This window comes from Ptychodera flava, chromosome 12 (assembly GCF_041260155.1).
Source record: "Ptychodera flava strain L36383 chromosome 12, AS_Pfla_20210202, whole genome shotgun sequence".
NCBI classification, from domain to species: Eukaryota; Metazoa; Hemichordata; class Enteropneusta; family Ptychoderidae; genus Ptychodera; species Ptychodera flava.
The window spans coordinates 43,007,563-43,020,558 of NC_091939.1; positions in this window are offsets into that span (position 1 = coordinate 43,007,563).

Below are 12,996 nucleotides of genomic sequence, written 5' to 3' on the forward strand. Positions count from 1 at the left end.
AACTGATGAGAAATTTGGATCCAGGATAATTCCAGATGTTGTAATCACTGCCCACAGTGGAAGGCATTTCACTATCTGTAACTGACTTAAGTGCTGTTTACATTAGAATGATAACACTCATGGCATTAATTAAAAATCTCCAAGGTTGTAAATGTACTTCCTGTCATTTGGTCTTATGTGATACCAAGGGATGGAACATTTGATATTCAGGAGGGGGTAGGGTCTAGAAGATCGATGATGCAGCATTACTTTTTTACCAGATCCCTTGTGCATTTTTGCCCACTCCCACCTTTTCTTTTTATCAAGCCTTCTCTGTTTTTTGTTGTTGACATTTGCTTATGTATTTAGGATCTGCTTCTCCCATTGATATATAAGTTGATGATATGCATGTTCCTAAAGATGACCTCCAGTACATAAGTTGGAGACCTTATTTGCTTTTGTCATTCTTGTTTTTCTGGTTTAAATATTTCTTGAATGGACCAATTCAAACCGAATGTGAGCACATAGTGTCCTTGACGGTATTTTTTTTATTTTGGGGGCAATTTTTGCCTTTTTGGTCAAAAACATTTTTCTCCTTAAACTACTGATCTGGTAGCTTTGATATTTGGTGTACAGGTTCCTAGGGTTTATGTTAATAAGATATATTGAAATTAGGATGAAATCTGCAATTTTGTATTGGGGGGGGGGAACAATTTTTCTCATTTTTGGTCAAAAAATTTGTTTCTCAAAATTTACCTATCTGGTAGCGTTGATATTTAGTAAGCAGGTTCCTAGGTTTTATGTTAATATGAAATATTAAAATTAGGTTGAAATCTAGAATTTAAATTTTGGGGGCAATTTTTGCCATTTTTGGTCAAAAATTTGTTTCTCAAAAACCACTTGTCTGATAGCTTTGATGTTTAGTAGACATGTTTTCACAAATGGTGTTAATTAAATACGCTCAAATTATAATAAATCTTTCATTACCATAGGTATTTTTGCAGCTATTTTTGCCATTTTGGTCAGGCTGACCATAAGTGGTCTTGCAAAGATTCCTCCTCCATCAACACATGCGTCATAAAAAGTTATTCTCTACATAACATAAACCAAGCTCTATCAACTGCTGGGTGGCTTATTTTAAATTTTCAGAGAAATATCTAAAATTTTGTGTTTTGGTAAAGTGTTTAGCTCCCATAAAATGAAAAATCAAGAACAGTTTGCTGTGTGCTTGTAAAAGAATATAACATATTTGTCAATACATAAACTGCCTTGCAGATTGATTGTCTTAAAAATTATCACAGAAGTAGAAAAGGAAGAGAAGCTAATCAATTGCTGTAACATATTCACCCTGAGTGCCTGTAGGCCTACATTTAACTATTTTATCCTTACATTCAGCCGTTTGTTATATCTTTATTACTCTCCATGGGCCAAGGCACACCTAAGCTTGTCGAGGGCCAATGTCATCACTCTGTGCCAGTCTGTGTATGTCAGTCTGTCTGTATGTATGTCCATGATGTTTCATACAATTGTTGGCTTGTTTTGATAACTATATGGGAGCGAAACAGTGACATTGGCACTATTTTTTGGTATTTTGTTGTTGTCTTTTTGCAATCTGACGACAGCTTTGACGTCTTAGGTCAAGCAAATCTTGCTGTTGTCAACAGCTTAATGTAGCTTTTGCCACCAGTACCACTTCCATGTTCTGTCCGTATTACTTTCACTTCGATAATAAAATTCTGATTCCTAATGTTCGAAAATAAATAGTTTTACCGATCTTAATAATTTTCCTCCACAGATATACAATCTGTTTCTATATTAATTGTTGTTCAGGAGCCTCCAGCCGGCGACAATATTAACCAAATAAAGTAGTACAGGAAATTAACTAATTTGCATAATTTAGCGTGAAATAATTTCTTAACCATGGTTTTCTATGTAAACATTATTTAATGGCACGTGACCTGTTTTCATAATGCTTTGCAGTTGGCAAAACACGTAAAATATTTTGCTGAAAGCAAGCAAATAGTAAAATATTTAAAACCTGTGATGATAGCTCAATCAAAAGCTAAAATACTTAGAAAAGAATCAAAATTTTTGAGAAAATGCAAAAAATATAGAGGGACTATATTATCTCTGATAATACCAACTTTATTTTGCTGCCAACAGATTGGTAATCTGTATTACATATGTCATCATGGTTTTGGATTTGATGATTTAAATAGATTACAACCCCTTTGTCTGTATTCCTGTCATTGCTTGTATTGCAAGGGAATCTGTACCATTTACTAGCACTAAAAGTATAGATGTCAATCGCAAGCACTTGAGCTGCAGCAGATATTTCAAGGTCACTTGCCCTTTCTCCAACATACTGCATTCTAGAGTTTTGAATAAAATCTGTGAATGACGTACATATATATCCAAACCTAATGTTCCTAAAAAATGCTCCCCCATTAATCTTCAAGTATTTTACAAGTGCTTACTGTACTTACGATAACACTCTGTGTGACTGATTGCATATAAAAGACGACCAAAAAGACAATTGCCATCAGAACCAATAGATTTGATTTACATGGTTCTCCAATTTCAACAATATGACTTTCATCAACCTTATTAGTATTATCTCTACACTGAATTCCCAGCTTTGAACATAATTCTTGTTGTACTGTAAAAGTCAATGACTTAAATGAGAAAATGCACATCTTGTTCTTCACATCTCACACTGTTTACATCTGGTAGTACATATTAGGACTTACACTGACACCTGTAACTTCAACATTGATGAGTCAAAATTTAAAGTGTTTATAGACTTGCTGGATGCTTTGCATTTTCAACGGCACACTTGTTCCATCTGGTACTGCCACCCCTTCAGAGTTTCTTGAATGTGAATCAAATACACAGTATACATCTCCTGCTTTAATCACTAAAGATGTGTACGGTAGATATTGCAAATGACACAAAACAATCATCTGACTCTAGCAAAGCTATTGTTAGTGCATTATCAAGGGATGTCATAACCTCATTGTGTTCATATATTACAGTACCGGTAGATGCCATTAGGCCAACTGAACATTTTCCAATAGTCACAGAAAATTTCCTGTTACACAAAAAGTCAGTTGATTCGGCAATTCTGAGACAAGAAGACACATTTCGGTCACTGTTGGAGATTGATGTACTGTACACACTCATACAAATCATGACCATTTTCCAAAACAGTATCCAAATCATGACTACTCCGTAACAACAAGTCCTCCTTAATTTTACTAAATGCAACTGCAATCAAGCTGTTTGCAACACACTGACTCCCTGCATTTTTACCAAACTTGTGGTGAGCTTGATGAAAATTTCCTTCTCAAACTTCATTCCAGTAACACGTCTATCACCTTGACCAAATTCATACAACCTATTGCAAGCACTATCCACTAATGCTTGTTTGTTTTTTGTAATGACAACATTACTTACTTCTGTCATTATATCAGACTTCTTTTGCACTGCATCATCAAATGGCATAGTATTGCTTAGCTTCTCACTTGCTTCTAATATTTCATTCTTTTGTACTTCTCCAACAGACACCTTCAAGAAGGCTTCAGTACATTCCATACGCTGCTTATGCACACCATTGTTTACATAATATTTCCACTTTTCTTTTTTCAATATTCAAAACAGTTTAAGAGTTCAGTTCCAAAAAGGAATTTTCAGAGTTCAGTCCCAGAAGGGAATTTTCAGAGTTCAGTCTGTGAAGGGAATTTTCAGTGTTTAGTCCCACAAGGGGAGTTTCAGTGTTAAGTTCCTGATGGGAAGTTTGCCAGTTTGTTTTGGTCCTGTTTTTACAGAGGGCAGGGTCCTCTTTCATCTGACTCCTTTTCTTCCTCCTATACTTACTGCTTGGCATCTGAAATAACTAAATCAAATTATTAATTTAAATATGAGATCCAAACCTAAAGCAAAGATATCCTGCATTGTATATAAATCACAGTTAGACTTGGGTGAACACCATCATTAATTATCATGACTTAACAATACATTGCAGTTACCAAGAGAGGAAAAATCATATTGTTTATATGGTGTAACGAGGACTTGCTACAAAATACTGCCTTGAAAAATTGATATATTACACTTAAAATTCAAATACTGCATATAGTTACATTAGGTAGGAAAAAGTATTCATATGATAGTGGCCTTCACAAGTTGATAAGTCGCATATTCAGAACACTCATTTTATTGTACATAAGTATAACATATAAAGTCATCTGAGATAAAGTTATGAAGTACTTAAATGTCATGAAAAGTCACATATATATCACAGACATTTCATTATGTTTTAAATTCAAGTTACAAATACCAGCTGCAAAACATGACATAAAATTTTGGAGACAAGGCCAGATGTACATTCAGAATTTCCACAATACTGGTGAAATTAAGGTTTTTTATGCTACAACTTGGTTTTACAAGAATGTATACAGGAATATAGGTGAATGATGTCTGGTGGTGGCTGAAAAAGTTGGCAAGACCTCTTCCACGTAAGCCTGTGGCAATGATGATGTGTTTCATGCTTTCTTCCACAGCTGTTTCCTGTAATTCGTCAGGAAAGAAATACATATATCTTAAGTGCCACTGCATTGTAATGAGTTAGATAGGAAAATTTAATCCACTTATACCTATCAAGAAACTGACAGGACTTCTTAATTTTGAAAGAATGGGTTGCACATACAATCTGTAGATAAATTTATTTGCCTGCATTCGAATTCTTGACTCATTCGTAGCTTAAAGAGCAGCTTTTGATATTAAAAAGAATTAGAAAGTGAGTGAAATGAGAGATTAACTAGATTGAGCAAATGAAGTGGTCAGCAGAAAAAGTATATCACTTTATATATGAAATTTAAACATTTTAATGATAGGGATGTGCAAAACACACTTTTATATTTAATGAACTAATAATTATTCATTGGATCTTGACAATGACAGTTAGAGACTGTACTGTCTCTCACCAATCTTATCAAGATATGAATATTTAACAGCTAAATGACTAAAAATGATAAAGAATATGTACATATACTTACTATTGTTTCGAACTTCACAAACACATGTACCTGTAATTTTAATAGGTAGAACACTGAATTTGCTGACTTGTACACATACTCAATTTCCCTAATTTGACTGTCAGTTTATTGGCACAGTTCATGACGGTAATAAATTTTGATTCTTGAAACTAAGACATCATAACATTGTGTTTCATACCATCAGCAATCATCAGACAAGTGGATTAAACAGCTATGGGATAACAACATCATCACCCAAACCATTACTTGATGCATAAGTTTGGCGGCCGAAATAAATATCAAAAATCACAAGACTAGCCTGTCTTCCCACCCAAAGCTTGAACCCCCATTTGTTTGGCTTATCCCTAGGTATTCTGCTGCATGCCTGACATACCCCTGGATTTCACCATGCGTTCATCAATACAAACATATCCATATAGCTGAAATAGTTCTGTACACATTTCTTTCATATGATTCAATATTAAGTTTGTCAGCTGGGTCTTCTGTGGCAGGGTTTACAACATGTAAAAATGCCAAAATTGTGTTGAGCCTCTTCTGCTTGGTATGAATGACCTAGTCAAGGAGCAGCTGTAGAGGGACATCTGGCTGTAATATCTGTCAAGACGATGGCACTTGACAACTAAGACCACAGAAGATGAGACCAATGAATAGATATAATTTCTCTGGGGTCACATCACTCAAAGAACCGTCTAGTGAGGCGTAATATGGTTTGCTCAGGATGTTCATAGCAGCATAGGCATTTGTGAACTCGGCGATTTGTTGCACAATTTGGAATTCTTAAGGTAAAAAACAACTTTAAAAAGACGATTGCCTTCGTCATATTACCATATCCCTATCGGGTAAGCCGCTGGATTTGGATACCGGGCGTTTGCCATGGGCAAAATCTGAGTACATCTTGTGCGGGCCGGGGACCACCATGGTCAACATCGCAATATGATAAAAATACTCTAAAATACGAAAAAAAGAAAGAAGAAAAAAGCATTTTCCTTTGTAAGCGGTGTTTGCATGTTACGAATTTTATTTCAAAGAAGCTTCCATCAATTCAATGTACTAACTCACTGACAGGCTCGCCACGATTACTGGAAGTAAGATGTAAACAACGAACAGCGTGGCGCTCAAGTTTATGTTTCTCATTTTGAACTTTGAATTTGTGACGTCACATGCTTTTACTCGACTTGTAACAAACTACGATTTCTACGAACATACCGAAAACAAAGGACTTGTTTGAATGAAATAAATCCTGCCAAATATTATTGTGAATTCACTGACATGATGTGTGCGAGATCTGTCATTTCGACATTTGTCGAGAGAAAGTTGTACAAATTGGCCGACAAAGTAATGAAAACAATTCTCACCTTGCGTTTGGTAAGTGAACATACTCGTCCTCTTCACTTGAGTCACTGTCAAAATCACTACTATTACGGTCTGAATCACTGGAACTCAAATTCACAGTTTACAAATAGTACTGTAACATGAATATTCAACAGGCAAACGAATATTCATGTGTCTTTTAGGTCAATAGAGGTTAAGGTTAGGATCGATGAATTATTCAACGGCAATGAATTATTCAAACGAAAAGACGCAACATTTAATTTTCATATCCTGGTTCGGAATCACTTCGGAACAGCGATTGAAATGGAACAAAATCATACATTATACATACCTAAACATTTGGAAAAGTGTATTCGGATGTTCTCTAAGTTGTGGCGGGAAAACCAACTATTTCCTAATATGGAAAAGAGAGCAGCTGTTAGCGAAAGACGCGATCATTCATATATGAATGATCATTAGAGGGCGTGGTTGACAATGAGTTAATTAATGCCTCAACAAGGAAGGCAAGTAGTAGCAATGACAGTGAAGATGGTGAAAAGAAGAAAAATAAGAGGAATCAAGGCTTTGTTCAAGCATGGAAACGCCGAAGACCATGGTTAATAGATACTGAGGGTGCAATGTTTTGTGAATACTGTGAGAAATATGCTGCTAAATACAGTGATAAATGTGGCTCATTTGTTGTAGGCTGTAAAAACTTTTGTATTGACAATCTGATTTCTCATGAAAGATCAGGACAACACAAAAAATGTCAAGAAACTTTTGACTTTGAGGAGAGCAAAAAATGCAGGGAATCAAGTCTGCTTGAGAAGGCAGTTTTGAACAGAGAGAAAAAAGTTGAACGTCTGCAATGTTTATTTAACACAGCATATTATCTGGCCATGGCTGAGCTACCATTTACAGACTTTTCAAATTGATGGTCTTGCAGGAAAAAAATGGGGTGGTTTGTGGAAATACATATGCCAATGACAAGCAGGCAAGGGAATTCATTAACTGCATAGCAGATGTTCTACAAAAGGAAACTGCAACACACATTAAAAAAATTAAATATGGGACTTAAACTCAGTTGCATGCAATGTGTCCGGAAAGCACCCGGTGAATATGGGACTTTAACTTTGCTGCATTCAAAGTGTCCGGTAAGCGCCTGATGAATATGGGACTTGACTCTATTTAGGGTGTCTGGTATGTGCACCCAGTGAAATATGTACTACATTTGTAAAATGTCGTGCACAGTGAGCAGTGTTGTCCTTAGAAGCAGGGTGCCGGGTAAATAACCCGCTGTTTTGCATTTTTCCCGGCTACTTTTAACGGAATTAGATTATTTTTATAGACATATTAATTTCGGGATCGCACTTGCAGCTGTTAGACAGCACATGTACGATAAGCAGTTTCGCGACCGCTTTTACCCCACTTGGAACTGCACAAATATAAAACAGTTTCCAGATACCCATTTGTGGCTTTTGAGCGCGATCTTTCACTTGTTAGTTGTGTGATTGGCTGATGGACGAGTCTATGGTGTTGCCTTTGTTACGAGCAGCGTGATTGTTTGATTAGTATGGAGGTCATTCTAGGTCATCTTTAACTTGTTAACGATGACGTCAAAAAGAACTGTGGTGACGGCCACTGGCACATTGCTGATGGAATATCTTTTCCGAAGAAAGCCTGTTCAAAAAGTATACTTGATTCCAAAAATACATTTAGTTTATGTATGAAAAACTTCAATATCGCTGAATTGGTGAGAGAAAGACACCAAAAAGATGTGATTTTGATCAACGATTCGAAGTTCACGAGACTGGCAAGTTAGTTTTCTGCCACAACGCTGGCTGCTAACGTCACTAGAAGTATGATAATCTTCTCAACAAATCAAGTTATTCTCAGAGCAATACCGACGCATTTTCTAGATTTAAAAAAAATGAGCTAAAACTGAATTTTTTAGAATCAACTGTTTATTTGAATGGGTATTTTATTTTCATTGATTATTTTTATGTACTAGACGTTAATTACACAGTCACTGGCAGTTGTGTTTCGGACTGTTTTACGCTGTTCTCTCTGACAGCCTCATCTACCTACTGATACATTATACGTGTCAAGTATATGCACTGTTAAAATTAAGGGTATATGTCAGGATATTTCATTTTATTGGAATGTCATTTTTAGATAATAAGGTTCATCGATAGAGTGTGATACTAAAGGACCACATCAAAAGATCGAGGTCTTATAAAATTTAATTCTTTAAAAATTTTTCATCCAACAAAAATGATATTCTACCGTAAATTCTCCCATATAAGCGGCACCGCTGATTAAGCGCCAGTCAGACACAGTTTGTTACTCTTTGCTCAAAATAAGCGCCATGGAAAGTTCATTTTTTTCTTTATGTTTCAATTAAAGTTTGCGCCAGGTGTGTTGCTATACAGTACCTTGGCAACATGTGTCCATTTTCAAGATACCACAGCAAAGACGATACCCTATTGACAAGTCTAATACAAGTGTGAAAACGGAAGTTTGACAAGCGCAGTGACGGGGTATCGTTTGGGGGGGGTGGATTGAGCTTCTAGACGACGGCGACAAACCCGATTGACAAGTCTTGGACGTGTGAAAACTGAAGTTTGTCAAGTGCAGTATGGCAAGGGGTTTCTGCAGGGGGAGGGGGATACTGGTTTGATCGGCAAATAAAATTTACATGTACCGTAATCACGATTCTCATTGGCTGAATTTCCTTTAAATATCCCTGTATTAGCTTCAAAAAATCAGATTTCTACCACATCTATCGACATCGACATCACCACAATGAAGACCGTCATCATCAGAGGGGTAACTGCCGTAGGTATGCCCCACTATGGCCGATCACAGCTGAGAGTTGGCGAGCGACATGAACTCAGACGGGACGTCGACAACCTATTTGATAAACATGCGGTTGCGATCACCTATGACGGTAAAAAAGTTGCAAGTCTGAAGAGAGATTGTGCCGTCTTTCTGGCACGATTCATGGACTTGCACTTGAAAGTCAAGGGTGACTTTCTGTTGAAACCAAAGAAGGCAGCAAAACTCCACTCCAGACGAGTTGGTATGGCGCAAATCTGCAACGTTGGGTTTTACATCAGCGACAGTGCCGAAGACCTCACGAACGGGTAGTTTGATTGGTTGAATATTATAAAAAATGATGATGTAATTACATATTGTAACTCCCTACATTGCCATAATTGGTTGTCTGAAATAGACATTTTTATATTGGTGCATGTGTTTACATTACAATGAATAACACAAACAAATCAAAATCTTGTATGTTTGTTTGTTTGTTTGTTTACAACAAACTATGTGAGCCACGTCTTAGACACACAACAAAAGTACTGTTTCAGTCTCAGCTAAATGTTCAATGAATAAGTCAAATGTCACCTCAGATGCCACCAGAGAACACCATTTCCACACCAAAATTTCATTTTTCGCCTTGCGAGAGGGGAGACAACCCCGTTCACGCTCTCCCCTCCCCCTCGTTTGCCACGCTCATTCGCCCCTCAGTCGCTTCGCTTCCTCGCAGTCCAACCGTCTATTTTCTTAAATTACCCGGCTACTTTTAAATATAAGGACAACACTGAGTGAGAGAGAGTGGAGGAATATGACAGCTAGAACCCCATAGCGAGAGAGTGCAAGTGTGGCGTACCAGGGGTATTTGCAGGAGTCAGGTATGTAAGGGTCCCAAATTCGACAAAGTGAGCGTCGAACTGAGCGTGGCAAAAGACAAAGTGAGCGTCAAACTGAGCGTGGAAAATGACAAAGTGAGCGTCAAACTGGGCATGAAAATGACAAAGTGAGCGTCGAACTGAGCGTTGGAAATGGCAAGTGAGCATCGAACTGAGCGTCGAACTGAGCGTTGGAAACTGACAAAGTGAGTGACAAACAGCGTTGAATACGAAGCAAGCGTCAAACCGGGCCAAAAAAAGAACTGAGCGTTGAACTTAGTAAGAGTGCTAAAACGTAGCGAATATGCGAAATATAGCTTGCATGATGGGTGCTCAGTTAGCGCGTACTGGATAGTACACGATTTGCCAGTCGGCTAATAAAAACGTGTTTACGATGATGTGCGCAATATTGGTGTCATAATTACAATTAATTACAGTTTAGGCCCCTACTCTTCGTAGTCAAAAAGATAAGAGATAGGAGTCAAGGTCCTGCAGTTGACGGACCTCGATGGAGCAATGTCAATCACTATCTGTAGTGTGCATGTACGGGAGTTGACAAATGGCAGGCAGAGTGAGGTCAAATACGTCCTTCTCTATGTGTTGACTGAGACTGAAAAGTTTTGAGCCAATCATAAGCTTACGCCTGAAGCCGAAAAAATTACTGTAACTTTCATTTTTTCGGATGAAAGATGTTCTTTCACATTGCTTTAATTCTGAAACATTTGTCATGATAAGACATTGTTCGGCAATCGTGATGTCAAATGGATAGAAAATCACGGTCATCACATGCACAGAATCCCACGTCCAAAAAACGATCATCGCATAGAGTGTCACGTTCAGCAAACAATTTCCAGACAATGTGTTTATTCAGGCAAAGTCTAAATTGACCTTTCAACATCAAGAGTCTTTGGATAACAAGTCTGATTTATGTAGAATCATTATTGAACATACGCGAACTGTACGTCAGTCAAGTTTAGCCTCGCTGACAGGACTTCAAACAAATCAAGTTCACGGAATTTTCAGTGCTGCAGTGGGCTCAACCCTCTGAGCATAGGGAGCCCAGAAGTCTGGTTGTTGTTGTTGTTGTTTGTATTGTTGTTTATGTTTATTAGTCGTGTTGTTGTTGTTGTTGACCAATACAATTCAACGAACATAACTGTTGTGTTGTTGTTAATGTTTCAAGCGTAACGTAGATGTCATAAGAAACGCTACAAGGACACTATCATTACTTGGCCCGATACAACTATCTGCTAACGCGTACACTCTCTTCATACACTTAAACAGTGTATAATTATAAAAAATGACAGGAAAATTCATGAAAATTGGTAAAATCTCCCCAAAAAATTTTGTTGGGAAAAATCACCGTCATGGATATACAAAAAATGGTACCGGTGAGCGGCGTCGCTTGACAATACGTCGGCATTTTATGGCGATCAGCGCAGAAATGATCTTTGAAATTTTACTGTGCAGCCACAATAGTCCTGGCACAGACATTCATTCAAAATCATCAAAATGCAGAGCGATTTTTATCTAGAGAAGCGTGGTCCGTAGCGGCACATACCCCAGGCCCCGTCGCGACTATGGTTATCGATGCGTGCAGAGCCGTACTATGTCGATATGTCGGTCAATTTATATTTTTCTTGATTATTTCATAGTGATCGCGCCAACTAGATTTGCAATATCTCTATCACTCTGTAAAAAAACTACGATGCTATCAACACAAGACATAACATTGGTGTCGTGTGATAAACACATAAATATTTCTAGTTTATTCCTTGCTTACATTCATCGTTCTGTTTGCTCAAAGATCAAACAATACTACCATACTGTAATCTTGAATGCAGAGCTTCGGACTTCAAAACAATTATACCAGCAGCATATTTTATTGACACGAGCTTATAGCAGAATGCTTTCTTTATTGAACGTGTTTTATGAAGTGATGATAAACTTGATCGTAAACTTGCTTCAAGTCTGTAGGCGTATAAATATCAAAATGACATAAATTTAAGGAATAAACTTCGCCTACCCGGATGTTCGCATGTCGGGTTGGTGATAGCTATGCTGTTACGTAGGGGGTGAACGATGTGGCTGAAACGTCGCAACCCATCCATCGTAGTAGTTAGCCAATTTTAACTGGTAATTTCAGTGCTTTCTTTATTGAGTACAAGGACATTCATGCTGCTATCAAATATAGATAAAAAATAGACACGACAAATTGTCCCCAGATGCGATGTCGATATTTGCTATCATGGAATGGCTCTACAACCGATGTATGACCAGAGTTTTACTTCCCGATCTCGCACAAATTGAACAAAATTTGGGTGTCGTAATTAACTTGAACGTTACATTTGATAAATCGTCAACTATTTTTTGACATCGATTACACCTAAGACATGTTAGGGGTGTTCATGAATTGCACCTTTTTGTTAGGTATTTAGTTTGCAATATTTTACAGACGGAAGTGAACATACACAACAGTGACAACGTACTAGTTTATTTGACCAAGACGTACATGCTCTCTCTCTCTCTCTCTCTCTCTCTCTCTCTCTCTCTCAAAAAACAAAAAAAACAAACAAAAAAAACTGCAAACTGTAGCCGTTCATGCATACGGTATACCGTTGTGCCTGCGGTATTACCGCGATCGTTAGGAGTGGAAGAGGTGTGAATGTTTCACTTCCAGTCCGTGTGTAAAATGACTTTCTCATGAATATTCGGTCTCTGAGCAGCGGTAATCCTGGTAAAAAAATGATAATTGTCATGGCCATGAAGCGAAATCTGTTCGGAAAGATTATCTACCCGAAACAGGGCAACAGTAACAGGAAATGTCAACTCATGCCAAATCATCAGGCGGGATTAACGACTAACGGAGTTCGTTGGGTACCGCCATAGTGGAATGTATAACATCGACCTGGCGGGACGCGATCTCACAGCTGATGGCAAAATTAATTATACCACAT